This window comes from Nicotiana sylvestris, chromosome 2 (assembly GCF_000393655.2).
Source record: "Nicotiana sylvestris chromosome 2, ASM39365v2, whole genome shotgun sequence".
NCBI classification, from domain to species: domain Eukaryota; kingdom Viridiplantae; phylum Streptophyta; class Magnoliopsida; order Solanales; family Solanaceae; genus Nicotiana; species Nicotiana sylvestris.
Window position 1 is genome coordinate 94,516,502 of NC_091058.1, and position 18,523 is coordinate 94,535,024.

The 18,523-nt window shown below is 36.5% G+C and overlaps 3 non-coding genes across 3 annotated transcripts; all 3 read left to right on the top strand.

Moving 5' to 3' along the window:
- Nucleotides 1-12,104: 12,104 nt before the first annotated feature.
- Nucleotides 12,105-12,211, top strand: LOC138886618 (small nucleolar RNA R71). Its single transcript, XR_011405668.1, has one exon. It is a non-coding gene; the product is annotated as a small nucleolar RNA R71 (small nucleolar RNA).
- Nucleotides 12,212-12,971: 760 nt separating this feature from the next.
- LOC138886619 (small nucleolar RNA R71) lies at nt 12,972-13,078 on the top strand. The gene has a single exon (XR_011405669.1). It is a non-coding gene; the product is annotated as a small nucleolar RNA R71 (small nucleolar RNA).
- A 757-nt stretch (nt 13,079-13,835) lies between these two features.
- LOC138886603 (small nucleolar RNA R71) lies at nt 13,836-13,942 on the top strand. The gene has a single exon (XR_011405653.1). It is a non-coding gene; the product is annotated as a small nucleolar RNA R71 (small nucleolar RNA).
- The last annotated feature ends 4,581 nt before the right edge of the window (nt 13,943-18,523 follow it).

The window sequence follows — 18,523 nt, forward strand, 5'->3', positions numbered from 1 at the left end:
TTTCTTGTCTTTTAATTTTTGTTTTGTTTTGTAAAATGTAAGACAAAGGGGTTTGGGTCTTTTGGGTTATGGACTGGGTCGACCCAGTTCGAAATGGACTGGGTCGTAGGGAAGATTGGGCCATTTTTTGGGCCTGTGGCTTGAAATTGAAGAAGAGGCCCAATTCCGACTTTCTTTATATTTTCGCTTTCTTTTCTTCTTTTATTTTTCTAAAACTAAATTATAAAAATACTTAAACTATTATTAAGAACTAAATTAAGTTATAAAAGCGCAAATTAACTCCCAATAACAATTAACGCACAATTAAGTATTAATTAAGCATAAAATTGTATATTTGGACATTAAATGCTAAAAATGCAAACGATGCCTATTTTTGTAATTTTTAATTTTTGTAAAACAAATTCAATTACTAACAATTGTAGAATTAAATCCTACATGCAAAATGCGACATATTTTTGTATTTTTTATTAATTTAGCAAATAAACATGCACAGACAAATACAAATAATTATTCAAAATATCACAAAATTGCACACCAAAGAAAAATCATTTTATTTTTGAATTTTTTGGGAGTAATTCTCATATTGGGCAAAAATCACGTGCTTACAGCTGCCCCTCTTTGCCCGAAGACACGAAGGGTTTTCGTGCAAAGATAAAGCGAGCGAATAACACTCTGATACCCAGCAGAGAAGAAGATCATAAGCTGAAAATGAATTGATAGCCAAAAGAATCCCCAACAGAGAGAGTTATATCGGCAGCACTCCAATCCTCAGTTGAAAAATAAAATAAAATAAGAAAGTCTTATCGGTGAAAACCTTCAGAGGCACCATAAGGCGACGAGAGTTGAGAGAAATGAGAGAGTCTTATTAGTGAAAACCCCTCGAAGGGCACTATGAGGCGACAAGACAAGATTGGCGGGAAGGATCCGCATTTGGGAAAGAGTTGAGTGCCTGTTTATCCCCAGCAACATGAGTTCGTAGACCAAAATGATGAGAGAGGCTTGATAGTGAAAACCCTTCGGGCACTACAAGTCGAATAAGATTGGGAATCAGATGGGGGATAGTCAAGGGAAGACCTTGAAAGACGATTGATGACGAAGGATAGGCCACATATGCATGTCATGACCATTAGAGTCAGTGTTTTCATTTGATAGGTTTTTATTTATAGTTTCTTTTGTTAAAGAGTCATTTTTTCCTTTGTCTTTTATTCTGTTCCCTTTTATCTTTTCCTTTCATAGAAATTTCCCCAGTAGAGTCTGTTTGGTCAAGACCAGTGGGAAATGACTTCAAAGTAGACCATCAGCTTTCCAAGATAAGATCTGTCGAAACGGGATTTGTTTGTTTGTTTCAGAGTCGCCACCTGGGAATTTTAAGGCGTCCCAAGTCACCGGTTTTAATCCCTGAATCGAGGAGAATATGACTCTGTCTATTTAACAGTCTGCGCACCAGAAATCCGGATAAGGAATTCTGTTAACCCGGGAGAAGGTGTTAGGCATTCCCGAGTTCCGTGGTTCTAGCACGGTCGCTCAACTGTTATATTCGGCTTGATTATTTTGATTTGTTAAATACATTTTTATTGCATGATTTTATTGTTACCGCTTCTATTTAGATTTAAAGACCCTTCTTTGAATCGAATCACGCGTACGTATATTCGTGTTATAAATTATATTTTTTAAAACATGCGGAGTTGTGTCACGCGCACGTGTACACAATGATATTGATAATATAATTATTATTTTATTTCGATTTTTTTTTTATTATTATAAAAATAGACTTAAGTTCGAAATTGTGCTTAAATAAAATTAAGAACGTCTGTCGCTCTTGTATGATTAAATAGTGAACTGCACATCTCGGGTTATATGAAATTAATATTGATGATCTCCGAAGAACCCCTTTTTATTAAAAATTTGCTCGAAGTTGCGCGAACGCATAATCCGAATCGCCTTTAGAAGTATAATCAAGTCACGCGAACGCATCCTTAATTATGCAAATATTCTTGACAGTAATATAAATTCTCTACAAATGTTTATTGCATCCATCTATTTTTAAATGTAAGAGTCATGAGAAATCACTATTTGAGATGCCTCTAAATTCCTTGAAAAGAATTCACAATTCATTAAGTGTTGACCGCAAATTATATTTTTACGTGTGAATTATATTCCTCAAAAACCATGAGTTTAAAGAGTAAAATAAAAATAAAATAAAAATAAACAACGTGTGATTAATACTACCATTTTCATGGTAAATACAATATTTATCTACCCAAAAAGCGAATTGCGTATAAAACTTAGGAAAACAATTGATTTAATAAATGAAGTAATATTTTTTTGAAGAATTTTCATTGTTATATTTGGAGCAAACGCTATTTACACATTTTTTTGACTTAAAATATTACAATCTATAAATCTCATCCTTCTTTTACACCACTTGTTTTTAGTCCGAGGTTATAATTGTTTGGTTAATTTTGCTTACGAAGATTGGGTTTGAGATAAATAAACCAATTCTTATATTCTGCCTATGCGAATATTTGCAAACACTAACTCTATATTTTGTAAAAAATCATTGACATTATTTCATATATTAAAAGAAATGAGTTGATCGCGTTCCTAAAATAACTAAGCCATTTGTTATTAAGAAAGAGAACTAATCTACCAATTGATTTAATACTATATTAACCAACTAAAACAAAACTGAAACTTAAACTAATAAAATTGAACGAATGGAAAACAGAATTATAATTCCCGAACTTCATTAATTTGTCATGTTGAAGCTTTTCGTGACATGAATTTACAGATATGTACCTGATATTGGAAGCAAAAGAAAATGAAGATGAGAATCAGCAGCAGTAATAACAGTACAACAGCAACAACTGCCCAGCAACAGTAACAACCCAGTAACAGACCGGTGGAGTAGTAATCCCAAAAACAAAAGCTTTAAGCTTTAAATGAAACAACAACCATTAATACTAATTTCAAACAAAGAAAGAAAGCAGTAGATTTTTTAGCTTTTATTTTTATTTTGAAAGCTTAAATATTTTTTCGGAATTTTTCTCTCTTCTATTCTCTGTCTGTTTTTTCTCTCTATCTGTGTGTGTATTTTTTCTCGTATCTCTTCTCTATTTTCTCTGTCTATTTTTGTTCTTGTCTTGTGTTCAAGACTTCATATATATAATCCCATCCCATAAATCTTTTAATCAATTAAATCAATACTTTTTCTCTACCCAACCCATTATCTTTTCACTCATCCCCATTACATTAAATAAACATATCACACCACCCCATTATATTTTGTCCCCCATGCTTCATTTAAAATAATGCAAGATTCCCCCTTTAAATTAAATCTTGTCCCCCCTTTATATTAAATAATCATATCACAACCCACCCCATTTCATTTTGTCCCCCATGCTTCAAATAAACAATTACAAAATGTACAATTCCTAAACTACCCCCTCCAACCTTACTGAAATTACCAAACTACCCCTGAACGTACTACAAATTTACCAAATTACCCATCAGCTATAACACATCATTTAATCAAACATAACCAAAATATAGACAATATGATCAATTTCTAACAATGTTCAAACAACAATATGAACACGGATGAACATCATAACAACAATATCACATGAACACGATTTTAACAACATTTCAACAACAAATCACATGAACACAAATTGAACAACAAAGAACAACTAAAATTTGATTGAACAATATTTTAGCAACAAACAATTCTATTTTCGGATTCAACAACAACAACAAACAAAGTATGAAGATTTCTAAATTCAATCATATTGAACTTAAAATCAACTCTAACAATATTACAACCAACAATTCCTATATTAAACTTAAACAACAAGATTATGAGACAAATTCAAGAAATAATCATAAATGATAAACAAGAAATCAAACTATACAAATTTCGGATTCAAGAACAATCAAACAAAGTATGAACATGAATTGAATCTATTTTGAACAACAAATATGATGGATTTAAACGATTAAACCAACATATTTCTCTAACACAACTAAATTCTTTAGACAAATAACAAGATCGACGAATAAACAATTATGAACTTAAGCTTGAACTTAACAATATTAACAATTTCTAACAATACATAAACACATGAAACAAATTGAAGAAATAGTTAATTAAATTTCAATTTGAATCTAACAAACATCATACTAACAAATATTCACTTAAACAATAATACAAACATGAAATGAATATGAAAACAACTAATTAAACTTCTATTTTGAAATCTGAAAAATTAATTTAACAAACAACATGAACATGAACAAAACCAAAAAATCAAATATCTAACCATAGACATGAACAAAGCAAACATTCGCCGACTTTAGATTCGAAAAATATCAAAACAAAATAACGGATGAAATAAAATTTAAAAACTACTAACCGGATTGAAACGACAAACAACGACCAAACAAACAACAAATCTTGACGAGCCTCGACCAAAGCTCGACCCAACGATGACTAACACGAGCAGAAAAGACGTGGCAGTTTGGTCGAAGGTCTGGACGACGCCATGGGAGGCAGCCATGGTTATCTTGAGGAAGAAGAAGAAGATAGGAGGGGTGGGGGCGGATTGGTTTAGTGTTTAGGGTTTCTTGTCTTTTAATTTTTGTTTTGTTTTGTAAAATGTAAGACAAAGGGGTTTGGGTCTTTTGGGTTATGTACTGGGTCGACCCAGTTCGAAATGGACTGGGTCGTAGGGAAGATTGGGCCATTTTTTGGGCCTGTGGCTTGAAATTGAAGAAGAGGCCCAATTCCGACTTTCTTTATATTTTCGCTTTCTTTTCTTCTTTTATTTTTCTAAAACTAAATTATAAAAATACTTAAACTATTATTAAGAACTAAATTAAGTTATAAAAGCGCAAATTAACTCCCAATAACAATTAACGCACAATTAAGTATTAATTAAGCATAAAATTGTATATTTGGACATTAAATGCTAAAAATGCAAACGATGCCTATTTTTGTAATTTTTAATTTTTGTAAAACAAATTCAATTACTAACAATTGTAGAATTAAATCCTACATGCAAAATGCGACATTTTTTTGTATTTTTTATTAATTTAGCAAATAAACATGCACAGACAAATACAAATAATTATTCAAAATATCACAAAAATTGCATACCAAAGAAAAATCATTTTGTTTTTGAATTTTTTGGGAGTAATTCTCATATTGGGCAAAAATCACGTGCTTACAGTGCTATTCTGGACTGTCATGCTAAGACAGTCATATTGGCTATGCTTGGTGTGCCACGGATCGAGTAGAGAGGTATGACTGATTATGTTCCTAGTAGAGTGATCTCATTCTTGAAAGCCCAGCGTATGGTTGGGAAGGGTTGTCTTTCATATCTAGAGTTTGTAAGGGATATCAGAGCTGAGGCTCCTAGTATTGATTCTGTTCCAGTTGTGAGGGATTTTCCCGATATGTTTCCTGCAGACCTGCCGGGCCTGCCACCGGACAGGGATACTGATTTTGGTATTGACCTGGTGTCGGGCACTCAGCCCATTTCTATTCCGTCATATTGTATGGAACTAGCGGAGTTGAAAGAATTGAAGGAGAAGCTTCAGGAACTCCTAGATAAGGGGTTCATTCGGCCTAGTGTGTCACCTTGGGGTGCGCCAGTTCTGTTTGTGAAGAAGAAGGATGGCACCATGAGAATGTGCATTGATTATAGGCAATAGAACAAGGTAACAATTAAGAATAAGTATCCTTTGCCTCGTATTGATGATTTATTCGACCAGCTTCAGGGGGCGAGAGTGTTCTCCAAGATTGATCTCCGTTCAGGTTATCACCAGTTGAAGATCAGGGACTTGGATATTCTTAAGACAGCTTTTAGGACCCGATATGGTCATTATGAGTTCTTGGTGATGTCTTTTGGGCTCACCAATGCCCCAGCAGCGTTCATGCACTTGATGAACATTATGTTCTGGCCTTATCTTGATTCATTTGTCATAGTCTTCATTGATGATATTCTGGTGTTTTCGCGTAGTTAGGAGGAGTGTGCAGAGCATTTGAGAATGGTATTGCAGAGATTTAGGGAGGAGAAACTTTATGCAAAATTCTCCAAGTGTGAGTTTTGGCTTGGTTCAATGGCTTTCTTGGGGCACGTGGTATACAACGAGGGTATTCAGGTTGATCCAAAGAAGATCGAGGCGGTTCAGAGTTGGCCTAGACCGTCCTCAGCCACAGAGATTTGTAGCTTTCTTGGTTTGGCGGGTTATTATCGCTGGTTTGTTCATGGATTCTCATCTATCGCATCGCCCTTGACCAAGTTGACTCAGAAGGGTGCTCCATTTGTATGGTCGGACGAGTGTGAGGAGAGCTTTTAGAAGCTCAAGACAGCTTTGACTACAACTACAGTGTTGGTCTTGCCATCAGCTTCAGGTTCATATGTCGTGTACTGTGATGCTTCGAGAGTTGGGATTGGTTGTGTGTTGATGCAGGAGGGTAGAGTTATTGCTTATGTTTCTCGTCAGTTGAAGCCACTTGAGAGGAACTACCTCGTTCATGATTTGGAGTTGGCTGCCATAGTTCACGCTTTGAAGATTTGGAGGCATTACCTGTATTGTGTATCTTGTGAGGTGTTTACTGATCATCGTAGTCTTTAGCATTTGTTCAAATAGAAGGATCTTAATTTGAGGCAGCGGAGATGGTTGGAGTTGCTTAAGGATTATGATATCACTATATTGTACCATCCGGAAAAGGCCAATGTAGTGGCCGATGCTTTGAGCTGCAAGGCAGTGAGTATGGGGAGTTTGGCATATATTCCAGTTGGAGAGTGACCTCTTGCGGTTGATGTTAGGGCCTTGGCCAATCGGTTCGTGAGGTTAGATATTTTGGAGCCTACTCGGTGTTGGCTTGTGTGGTTTCTCGATCTTCCTTATATGATCGCATTAGAGAGCGCCAGTATGATGATCTGCATTTGCTTGTCCTTAAGGACAGAGTTCATCATGATGATGCCAAGGATGTAACCATCGGTGATGCTGGGGTGTTGAAGATGCAGGGCCGGATTTGTGTGCCCAATGTGGATGAGCTTCGGGAGTTGATTCTGGAGGAGGCCCATAGCTCGCGGTATTCCATTCATCCGGGTGTCGTGAAGATGTATCAGGATTTGAGACAACACTATTGGTGAAGGAGAATGAAGAAAGATATTGTGGGATTTTTAGCTCGGTGTCTCAATTGTCAGCAGGTGAAATATGAGCATCAGAGACCGGGTGGCTTGCTTCAGCAGATGATTATTCCTGAGAGGAAGTGGGAGAGGATCACTATGGACTTTGTTGTTGGACTTCCATGGACTTTGAAGAAGTTCGATGCTATTTGGGTGATTGTGGATCGGCTGACCAAGTATGTGCACTCATTCATGTGTGTACTACCTATTCTTCAGAGCGGTTGGCAAGGATATATATCCGAGAAATTGTTTGTTTGCATGGTGTCCCAGTTTCCATCATTTCTGATAGGGGCACTCAGTTTACTTTGCAGTTTTGGAGGGTCGTGTAGAGAGAGTTGGGTACTCAGGTGGAGTTGAGCACAACTTTTCATCCTCAGACGGACGGGCAATCTGAGCGTACTATTCAGATATTGGAGGACATGTTGCGTGCTTGTGTCATTACATTTGGAGGATCATCGGATGAGTTTCTACCGCTTGCAAAGTTTGCTCATAACAACAGCTACCAGTCGAGTATTCAGATGGCTCCATATGAGGCTTTGTATGGGAGGCGGTGTAGATCTCCAATTGGTTGGTTCGAGCCCGATGAGGCTAGGCTATTAGGGACAGACTTGGTGCAGGATGCTTTAAAAAAGGTGAAGGTGATTCAGGAGAGGCTTCGTACAGCGCAGTCGAGACAAAAGAGTTATGCTGATAGGAAGGTTCGAGATGTGTCCTACATGGTGGGCGAGAAGGTTCTGTTGAAGGTTTCACCCATGAAGGGTGTCATGAGATTTGGGAAGAAAGTAAAATTGAGTCAGCGGTTCATTGGGCCTTTTGAGGTTCTTCGGAGGATTGGGGAGGTGGCTTATGAGCTTGCTTTACCACCTAGCTTGTCGACTGTGCATCTGGTATTTCATGTTTCTATGCTCCGGAAGTATATTGGGGATCTGTCTCATGTTTTGGATTTCAGCACGGTTTAGTTGATGATTTGACTTATGATGTGGAGCCAATAGCTATTTTGGGTCGTCAGGTTCGAAAGTTGAGGTCAAAGGATATAGCTTTAGTGAAAGTGCAGTGGAGGGATCGGCCCATGGAGGAGGCTACCTGGGAGACCGAGCGGGAAATGCGGAGCAGATATCCTCACCTATTTGAGGCTTCAGGTATGTTTCTTGACTAGTTCGAGGACGAACGTTTGTTTAAGTTGGGGAGAATGTGACGACCCGGCCAGTCGTCTCATGAGTACCGCCTCGTTTCCTCCATTTCAGCTTCTTTATGCTTCGTTATCCGTGTTTTATGGTATCGGGTTGGTCGGATCGAGTCCGAAAAGAGTTTGGTGAAGTTTGAGACACTTAGTCTCTTTTAAAAAGGCTTAAGATGGAAAAGTCAACTGGATGTTGATTTATGTGTTAGAGGGCTCGGATGTGAGTTCTGATGGTTCGGTTAGCTTCGGAAGGTGATTTGTGGCTTATGGGCGCGATCGGAATGAATTTTGGAGGTCCGTAGTAGATTTAGGCTTGAATTGGCGAAGTTGAGATTTTGGCGACTTCCGGTTGATAGGCGAGATTTTGATTTAGGGGTCAAAATGGAATTCCGAGAGTTGCAGTAGCTTCGTCGTGTCATTTGGGATGTGTGTGTAAAATTTTAGGTCATTCGGACGTGGTTTGGTTGGGTTTTTGATCAAAAGCATATTTCGGAAGATTTTAGAAACTTAGGCTTGAATCCGATGTGATTTGGTAGATTTGATGTTGTTTGAGGCGTCTTGATGATTGGAACAGGTTTGAATAAGGTTTTAGGATACGTTGGTGCTTTTGGTTGAGGTCCCGAGGGCCTCGGGATGATTTCGGGTGGTTAACGGGGAAGTTGAAGTGTAATTGCAGCTGCTAAAGTTTTGCTGCTTCTGGTGTTTTCGTACCTGCGGTTTGGGGACCACAAGTGCGGCGCCGCATATGCATTGGATTGGCCGCAGAAGCGGATCTTGGGAAAAATGTCTGGAACCGCAGATGCGGTAGAGGGACCGCACCTGCAGAGTCGCAGATGCGGCTAGTGGACCGCAGATGCGGTTTAGGTTGGATTACTGAATTTCAGCAGAAGTGGAGTTTTGACCGCAAATGCGGTACCACAGATGCGGTTAAAGTGTCACAGATGCGGAAAGTCCTGGGCAGAATATATAAGTTATTTCATTTTCGCGAGTTTGCGTTATTCCACCATTTTTGAGTTCGACTTGAGAGCTTTTGGACGATTTGGAAGAGGGATTTCAAGGGAACTTCGTTAAGGTAAGGATTTTAGACCTAAAACACATCTCTATGGTAGAATTTCATGGATTAAGACTGTAATTAAATGAATTAAAAGGATAAAATGGAGGATTATGGCTTGAGTTTAAGAGGCCTTAAATTGAGGATTTGAGGGGTCATTTGAACTACTATTTTACTATTCTTGATATGCATAGACTCGTGGAGAGATGAGGAATCTGTTGATGTAAAAATTTCTGAATTTTGAGAAGTGGGCATGGGGCTCGGGTTTTGGTAATTTCGGGATTTGTGCCCTTTGTTGATTGTTTTCGCTTGGGTTTTGTTCCCTTAGCATATATTGGCGTACTCATTCTGATTTTGGATAGATTTGACGCGCGTGGAGGCCGATTTGAGGGACAAAGGCATCGCGAGTTAGAGATTTAGCCAGTTCGAGGTGAGTAATGATTGTAAATGATGTTCTGAGGGTTTGAAATCCTGGATTGCACATCGTAGTGCTATATTGAGGTGAGACACACGCTGGATGACGGGCGTGGGGTCGTGCACTATTGGGGATTGGGACTTGGTCCGTCCCGATTGATGATTTTACTGTGTATTTGACCGAAACTTATTTGCTATCATCATGATTTGGGCTGATTGCCATATTTGGGCTTCGTGCCAACTACTTGAACCATTCGGGGATTTTTCTTACTATTTCCTCACTGTTTTGACTTATTACTTGAACTCGGTCATGTTATTTTTTACTGTTTTACTACTCAATCATTTTTACTCAATTTTGAGATTTAAATGATATTTTAAATGATGTTTTGGGCTAAGAAAGACTGTTTTACTATTGCCCGAGGGGCTTCTGATGATTTTCGGACTGAGTAAGGCCGAGGACCTAGTTGTGAGGATACTCTAATACTACTATGAGGTCGAGGGCCTGAGATATATATATACTCCACGAGGTGGCTTGATTGTTATGAGGCCGAGGGCCTAGATTTGATGCCACGAGATGGCTTGTTATTGTGCTTGGGCCGTAACGGGCCCCTCCCGGAGTCTGTACACCCCCAGTGAGCGCGGGTACCCATTGTGATGTGAGATTGAGCCCGAGGGGCTGGTATTGTTCTGAGATGTTGCCCAAGGGAGGATTTGTTGATACTGTGCCCGAGGGGCGAACTTCTATTTGTTTACTTTACCTTAATTATCTGTCAATTACCTGTTTACTGGTTGAAAGAGGATTTTACTTGATTTTTACTGCTTTAATGATTTTAAGTGATTTTTTACACTTCATCATAGATTGCCTTGCGCTTTACGTGTTTTCTTACTCTCAGTTGTTATTTACATTTATTACTCACTGAGTTGGAGTACTCACTTTACTCCTTGCACCCCTGTGTGGAGATTCAGGCATTGTTGGTTCCACTCCCGAGAGCTGATTCCTCCAGCTTCAGGCGGCATTCGGAGATTTTGAGGTAGTTGTTGACGTCCGCATCCCCCGTGTCTCTACTCCTTTATTGCTTTTGTCCCTTTTCAGACATTGTACTAGTTAATGGTTTTAGCAGAGATGTATTATGACTTATAGATGCTCGTGACTTGTGACACTGAGTTAGGGTTGCGTTGGGTTGTATTTCCGCACTTTATTGGCATTATTCTCTACTTAATATTGCTATATTATATTTTAGACCGCTTTTATGTTATTTAACTGTTTAAAAAGTGAATTGGGTTTAATTGGCTGGCCTTGTCTTCACGAGAGGCGCCATCACGACCGGGATCGGGTTTAAGGTCGTGACATTTTTCTTGGCTTCTTTCTCTTCTGATGGTTGAGAGGGTGTCTCAACATTCTCACCCTTGCCTACCTGTTGTTCTGATTGATTATTTTCTTGTTTGTTTGCATAGGGTTTATCAAGAGTCATACCTGACCGTAAGGCAATGGCCTTAAGGTATTCTTTTGGATTTTTCTCTGTATTGCTCGGTAAAAGACCTTGAATCTTTTCAGACACAAGAGTTGCCAATTGGCTTAACTGAATTTCAAAATTTTTTAGAGCTGAATTTTGACTTTCCATTTTTTCATCAGTAACCTTAATGAACTTGTACAAAAGATCATCAAGACTTGGATGACCTTGTTGAGGCCTTTGCTGATATGGAGTTGCTTGCTGATAAGGCCTGAAATTTTGATGTCCACAATTTTGATTTTGATATCCGGGTGGACTCTGTACCTGTTGTTTTTGGTAGTTTAGAGAGTTTTCAGCACCATTTGCATTGCTCCATTGAAATCCTGGATGTTTTTATGCTAAAGGACTTCCAAAAGAATACGACTTGTATCCGATGACATTGACCTGTTCATTATTTTGATTGGTTGCTTGACATTCGTGGTTTAGATGATTTCCTCCACATAATTCATAAACCTCAGACTGGCTTGGTTGTTGTCTATTTACCTGAAAAGATTCAAATTTTGTTCCAAAGAAACAATCTGTTGTATTAGTGTATTTAAAGAATCCACTGATTTACTGTAGCAACTTTCTTAATGATTACACGCTCAGATGGCCACTGTATGACATTTTCAGAAATTTCATTAAGCAATTCCAATGCTTCTTCTGTGGTTTTTCCCATTATGGAACCTCCAGCAGCTGCATCTATTACATTTCTAGAAGAAGGTTTTAACCCATGATAAAAAATGTACAATTGCATATGTTCAGGAATGTCATGGTGTGGATATTTCCTTAACATTGTTTTCAATTTTTCCCAAGCTTGATAAACTGACTCAGTGTCAGTCTGCAAGAAGTTAGATATATCATGTCTTAACTTTGTTGTTTTAGCAGGGGAAAAAATATTTATTTAAAATATTTTGAGTCATTTGGTCCCATGTGGTAATAGACCCTTGCGGCAAACTTCATAACCTTGTTTTAGAGCTGAATTTTGACTTTCCATTTTTTCATCAGTAACCTTAATGAACTTGTACAAAAGATCATCAAAACTTGGATGACCTTGTTGAGGCCTTTGCTGATATGGAGTTGCTTGCTGATAAGGCCTGAAATTTTGATGTCCACAATTTTGATTTTGATATCCGGGTGGACTCTGTACCTGTTGTTTTTGGTAGTTTTGAGAGTTTTCAGCACCATTTGCATTGCTCCATTGAAATCCTGGATGTTTTTGTGCTAAAGGACTTCCAAAAGGATACGACTTGTATCCGATGACATTGACCTGTTCATTATTTTGATTGGTTGCTTGTCATTCGTGGTTTAGATGGTTTCCTCCACACAAGTCACAAACCTCAGACTGGCTTGGTTTAATGCTGTATTTACCTGAAAAGATTCAAATTTTGTTCCAAAGAAACAATCTGTTGTATTAGTGTATTTAAAGAATCCACTGATTTACTGTAGCAACTTTCTTAATGATTACACGCTCAGATGGCCACTGTATGACATTCTCAGAAATTTCATTAAGCAATTCCAATGCTTCTTCTGTGGTTTTTCCCATTATGGAACCTCCTGCAGCTGCATCTATTACATTTCTAGAAGAAGGTTTTAACCCATGATAAAAAATGTACAATTGCATATATTCAGGAATGTCATGGTGTGGATATTTCCTTAACATTGTTTTCAATTTTTCCCAAGCTTGATAAACTGACTCAGTGTCAGTCTGCAAGAAGTTAGATATATCATGTCTTAACTTTGTTGTTTTAGCAGGGGAAAAATATTTATTTAAAATATTTTGAGTCATTTGGTCCCATGTGGTAATAGACCCTTGCGGCAAACTTCATAACCTTGTTTTAGAGCTGAATTTTGACTTTCCATTTTTTCATCAGTAACCTTAATGAACTTGTACAAAAGATCATCAAGACTTGGATGACCTTGTTGAGGCCTTTGTTGATATGGAGTTACTTGCTGATAAGGCCTGAAATTTTGATGTCCACAATTTTGATTTTGATATCCGGTTGGACTCTGTACCTGTTATTTTTAGTAGTTTTGAGAGTTTTCAGCACCATTTGCATCGCTCCATTGAAATCCTGGATGTTTTTGTGCTAAAGGACTTCCAAAAGGATACGACTTGTATCCAATGACATTGACCTGTTCATTATTTTGATTGGTTACTTGACATTCGTGGTTTAGATGGTTTCCTCCACACAAGTCACAAACCTCACACTGGCTTGGTTGTTGTGTATTTACCTGAAAAGATTCAAATTTTGTTCCAAAGAAACAATCTATTGTATTAGTGTATTTAAAGAATTCACTGATTTACTGTAGCAACTTTCTTAATGATTACACGCTCAGATGGCCACTGTATGACATTTTCAGAAACTTCATTAAGCAATTCCAATGCTTCTTCTGTGGTTTTTCCCATTATGGAACATCCTGCAACTGCATCTATTACATTTCTAGAAGAAGGTTTTAACCCATGATAAAAAATGTACAATTGCATATGTTCAGGAATGTCATGGTGTGGATATTTCCTTAACATTGTTTTCAATTTTTCCCAAGCTTGATAAACTGACTCAATGTCAGTCTGCAAGAAGTTAGATATATCATGTCTTAACTTTGTTGTTTTAGCAGGGGAAAAATATTTATTTAAAATATTTTGAGTCATTTGGTCCCATGTGGTAATAGACCCTTGCGGCAAACTTCATAACCTTGTTTTAGAGCTGAATTTTGACTTTCCATTTTTTCATCAGTAACCTTAATGAACTTGTACAAAAGATCATCAAAACTTGGATGACCTTGTTGAGGCCTTTGCTGATATGGAGTTGCTTGCTGATAAGGCCTGAAATTTTGATGTCCACAATTTTGATTTTGATATCCGGGTGGACTCTGTACCTGTTGTTTTTGGTAGTTTTGAGAGTTTTCAGCAACATTTGCATCGCTCCATTGAAATCCTAGATGTTTTTGTGCTAAAGGACTTCCAAAAGGATACGACTTGTATCCGATGACATTGACCTGTTCATTATTTTGATTGGTTACTTGTCATTCGTGGTTTAGATGGTTTCCTCCACACAAGTCACAAACCTCAGACTGGCTTGGTTGTTGTGTATTTACCTGAAAAGATTCAAATTTTGTTCCAAAGAAATAATCTGTTGTATTAGTGTATTTAAAGAATCCACTGATTTACTGTAGCAACTTTCTTAATGATTACACGCTCAGATGGCCACTGTATGACATTTTCAGAAATTTCATTAAGCAATTCCAATGCTTCTTCTGTGGTTTTTCCCATTATGGAACCTCCTGCAGCTGCATCTATTACATTTCTAGAAGAAGGTTTTAACCCATGATAAAAAATGTACAATTGCATATGTTCAGGAATGTCATGGTGTGGATATTTCCTTAACATTGTTTTCAATTTTTCCCAAGCTCGATAAACTGACTCAGTGTCAGTCTGCAAGAAGTTAGATATATCATGTCTTAACTTTGTTGTTTTAGCAGGGGGAAAATATTTATTTAAAATATTTTGAGTCATTTGGTCCCATGTGGTAATAGACCCTTGCGGCAAACTTCATAACCTTGTTTTAGAGCTGAATTTTGACTTTCCATTTTTTCATCAGTAACCTTAATGAACTTGTACAAAAGATCATCAAAACTTGGATGACCTTGTTGAGGCCTTTGCTGATATGGAGTTGCTTGCTGATAAGGCCTGAAATTTTGATGTCCACAATTTTGATTTTGATATCCGGGTGGACTCTGTACCTGTTGTTTTTGGTAGTTTTGAGAGTTTTCAGCAACATTTGCATCGCTCCATTGAAATCCTAGATGTTTTTGTGCTAAAGGACTTCCAAAAGGATACGACTTGTATCCGATGACATTGACCTGTTCATTATTTTGATTGGTTACTTGTCATTCGTGGTTTAGATGGTTTCCTCCACACAAGTCACAAACCTCAGACTGGCTTGGTTGTTGTGTATTTACCTGAAAAGATTCAAATTTTGTTCCAAAGAAATAATCTGTTGTATTAGTGTATTTAAAGAATCCACTGATTTACTGTAGCAACTTTCTTAATGATTACACGCTCAGATGGCCACTGTATGACATTTTCAGAAATTTCATTAAGCAATTCCAATGCTTCTTCTGTGGTTTTTCCCATTATGGAACCTCCTGCAGCTGCATCTATTACATTTCTAGAAGAAGGTTTTAACCCATGATAAAAAATGTACAATTGCATATGTTCAGGAATGTCATGGTGTGGATATTTCCTTAACATTGTTTTCAATTTTTCCCAAGCTCGATAAACTGACTCAGTGTCAGTCTGCAAGAAGTTAGATATATCATGTCTTAACTTTGTTGTTTTAGCAGGGGGAAAATATTTATTTAAAATATTTTGAGTCATTTGGTCCCATGTGGTAATAGACCCTTGCGGCAAACTTCATAACCTTGTTTTAGAGCTGAATTTTGACTTTCCATTTTTTCATCAGTAACCTTAATGAACTTGTACAAAAGATCATCAAAACTTGGATGACCTTGTTGAGGCCTTTGCTGATATGGAGTTGCTTGCTGATAAGGCCTGAAATTTTGATGTCCACAATTTTGATTTTGATATCCGGGTGGACTCTGTACCTGTTGTTTTTGGTAGTTTTGAGAGTTTTCAGCAACATTTGCATCGCTCCATTGAAATCCTGGATGTTTTTGTGCTAAAGGACTTCCAAAAGGATACGACTTGTATCCGATGACATTGACCTGTTCATTATTTTGATTGGTTGCTTGACATTCGTGGTTTAGATGGTTTCCTCCACACAAGTCACAAACCTCAGACTGGCTTGGTTGTTGTGTATTTACCTGAAAAGATTCAAATTTTGTTCCAAAGAAATAATCTGTTGTATTAGTGTATTTAAAGAATCCACTGATTTACTGTAGCAACTTTCTTAATGATTACACGCTCAGATGGCCACTGTATGACATTTTCAGAAATTTCATTTAGCAATTCCAATGCTTCTTCTGTGGTTTTTCCCATTATGGAACCTCCTGCAGCTGCATCTATTACATTTCTAGAAGAAGGTTTTAACCCATGATAAAAAATGTACAATTGCATATGTTCAGGAATGTCATGGTGTGGATATTTCCTTAACATTGTTTTCAATTTTTCCCAAGCTCGATAAACTGACTCAGTGTCAGTCTGCAAGAAGTTAGATATATCATGTCTTAACTTTGTTGTTTTAGCAGGGGAAAAATATTTATTTAAAATATTTTGAGTCATTTGGTCCCATGTGGTAATAGACCCTTGCGGCAAACTTCATAACCAAGTTTTGGCCTCTTCTTTTAAAGAAAAAGGAAATAGCCTTAACTTAATTGCTTCAGGAGGTACTCCATTATACGTTGCAGTTTCAACCAATTCTAAAAAGTCAATTAAATGACTATGTGGATCTTCACTTAGATCACCAGTGAAAATGCAAGATTGTTGAATTGTTTGAATCAGGCCTGTCCTGATTTCAAAGTTATTGGCTGCTACTGGAGGTTTCCTGACACTAGATTCACAGTTAAAGCGATCAGGTCTAGCATAATCCCTTAGGATTCTGTTTGCTGGTCTTGGCGCCACTTCATCAAACTGCTCCTCTACATGAGCAGGTGGTGGAATTTGTAGTGGATTGTTATCATCTTCTAATTGGTGCTCCATTCTGCTACAAGTTATGTTTTGAGATGATATTTGTCCTTTCCTGCACAATCGCAAAGTTTTTTCAATTTCAGTATCGTAATTGGCCAACTCTTTTGTAAAAGAGCGGGTCATAAACTATCTGAAATTAAAGTAAAATAAAGACAGTCCATAAAATAGTACTATATAATTTTAAAAATAGTACGGTAATATTATAGTTAACTAAAACAGTAAGTTGTAACTAACCATCAAAATAAATAATATAATAATAATTACATTATATTAAAAAAATCAATAATAATTCAAGTATGCTGAAGGACTGAAGTACTATCAATTAAAAAAAAGTTGAATAAAATATTATTTTATAAAAATATAGTAAAAGTAATAGTTATAATAATAGTAATATAGAATAGTACAAAGGATATTTTTAGCACTAGAATAGTAAAAACATGTACTTACAATTATAATAATAATAAAAATAATAAAATATACTTAAAAAATGACAAATAAAAAAAATAAAATTGTGAATCACAAAACTAATATATTATACTATTATATAGATGTTAGTACTAACAATAATAATATAATAATAAAATATAAAATAAAGTAGGTTAAAGTACTAACTATGAGGGATTTCTTCTTTTTTTTTACATATGCTTTTCTACAATATTATATAGATTTGCTCCTAATAATAGTAACAGTTATGATAGTAGTATGTAGGAGATAACATTTTGAAGGAAAAATTAACAATAATAATAAATTCTCAAATTAGTAATAAAATATTTAATCTGAAGTAGATGTGTGCCAATCCCCAGCAACGGCGCCAAAAATTTGACGAAGCTTGTGTGTATAGGATTTTCTGCTCGTACTCTGTCAAATTCTAGTTTAGTTTATGATATCGTTCCATAGAGATTGGACAATCTAAGCTACAGACTTGTAATATTTTGACTACTATTAGAGAGAACCAAATTGATGAAAGGTGTGTTTGGAATTATAAATTAAGACAAATTTCTTCTGAAAGGTTTATATTTAAAAAGAGTTGGGAATCGTTGAATTCACTTGATATATCATTACAATAAAATCTCAGTTTTATACGTATTTCCCTAAAGAATAATTGCTTATTAATAATACAATTATATTTTTACACTAAGAAATAAATAAATAAAAAAATAACACTCTGTGAGGTTATGTCAATTAATTGATTTAAAACTAGTGACGATTAAACTGAAATATCTTGCCTGAATTGTGCTCAAGCGTAGTAAAAACTTCGTGAGAATATTTTTACTAGAAAATTAATAATCTTGCCTTCAACAATTCCTCCGTGAGAATTAAAACTGAGGAAAGCAAGATTACAGACTTGAAATAATAATCTTACTGAAAATTACTTTCACTCTAATATTCTGTGTTCAAGTGTAGTAAAAATTTCGTGAGAATATTTTTACTAGAAAATCAATAATCTTGCCTTCAACAATTCTTCCGTAAGAATTAAAACTGAGGAAAGCAAGATTACAGACTTGAAATAATAATCTTACCAAAATTACTTTCACT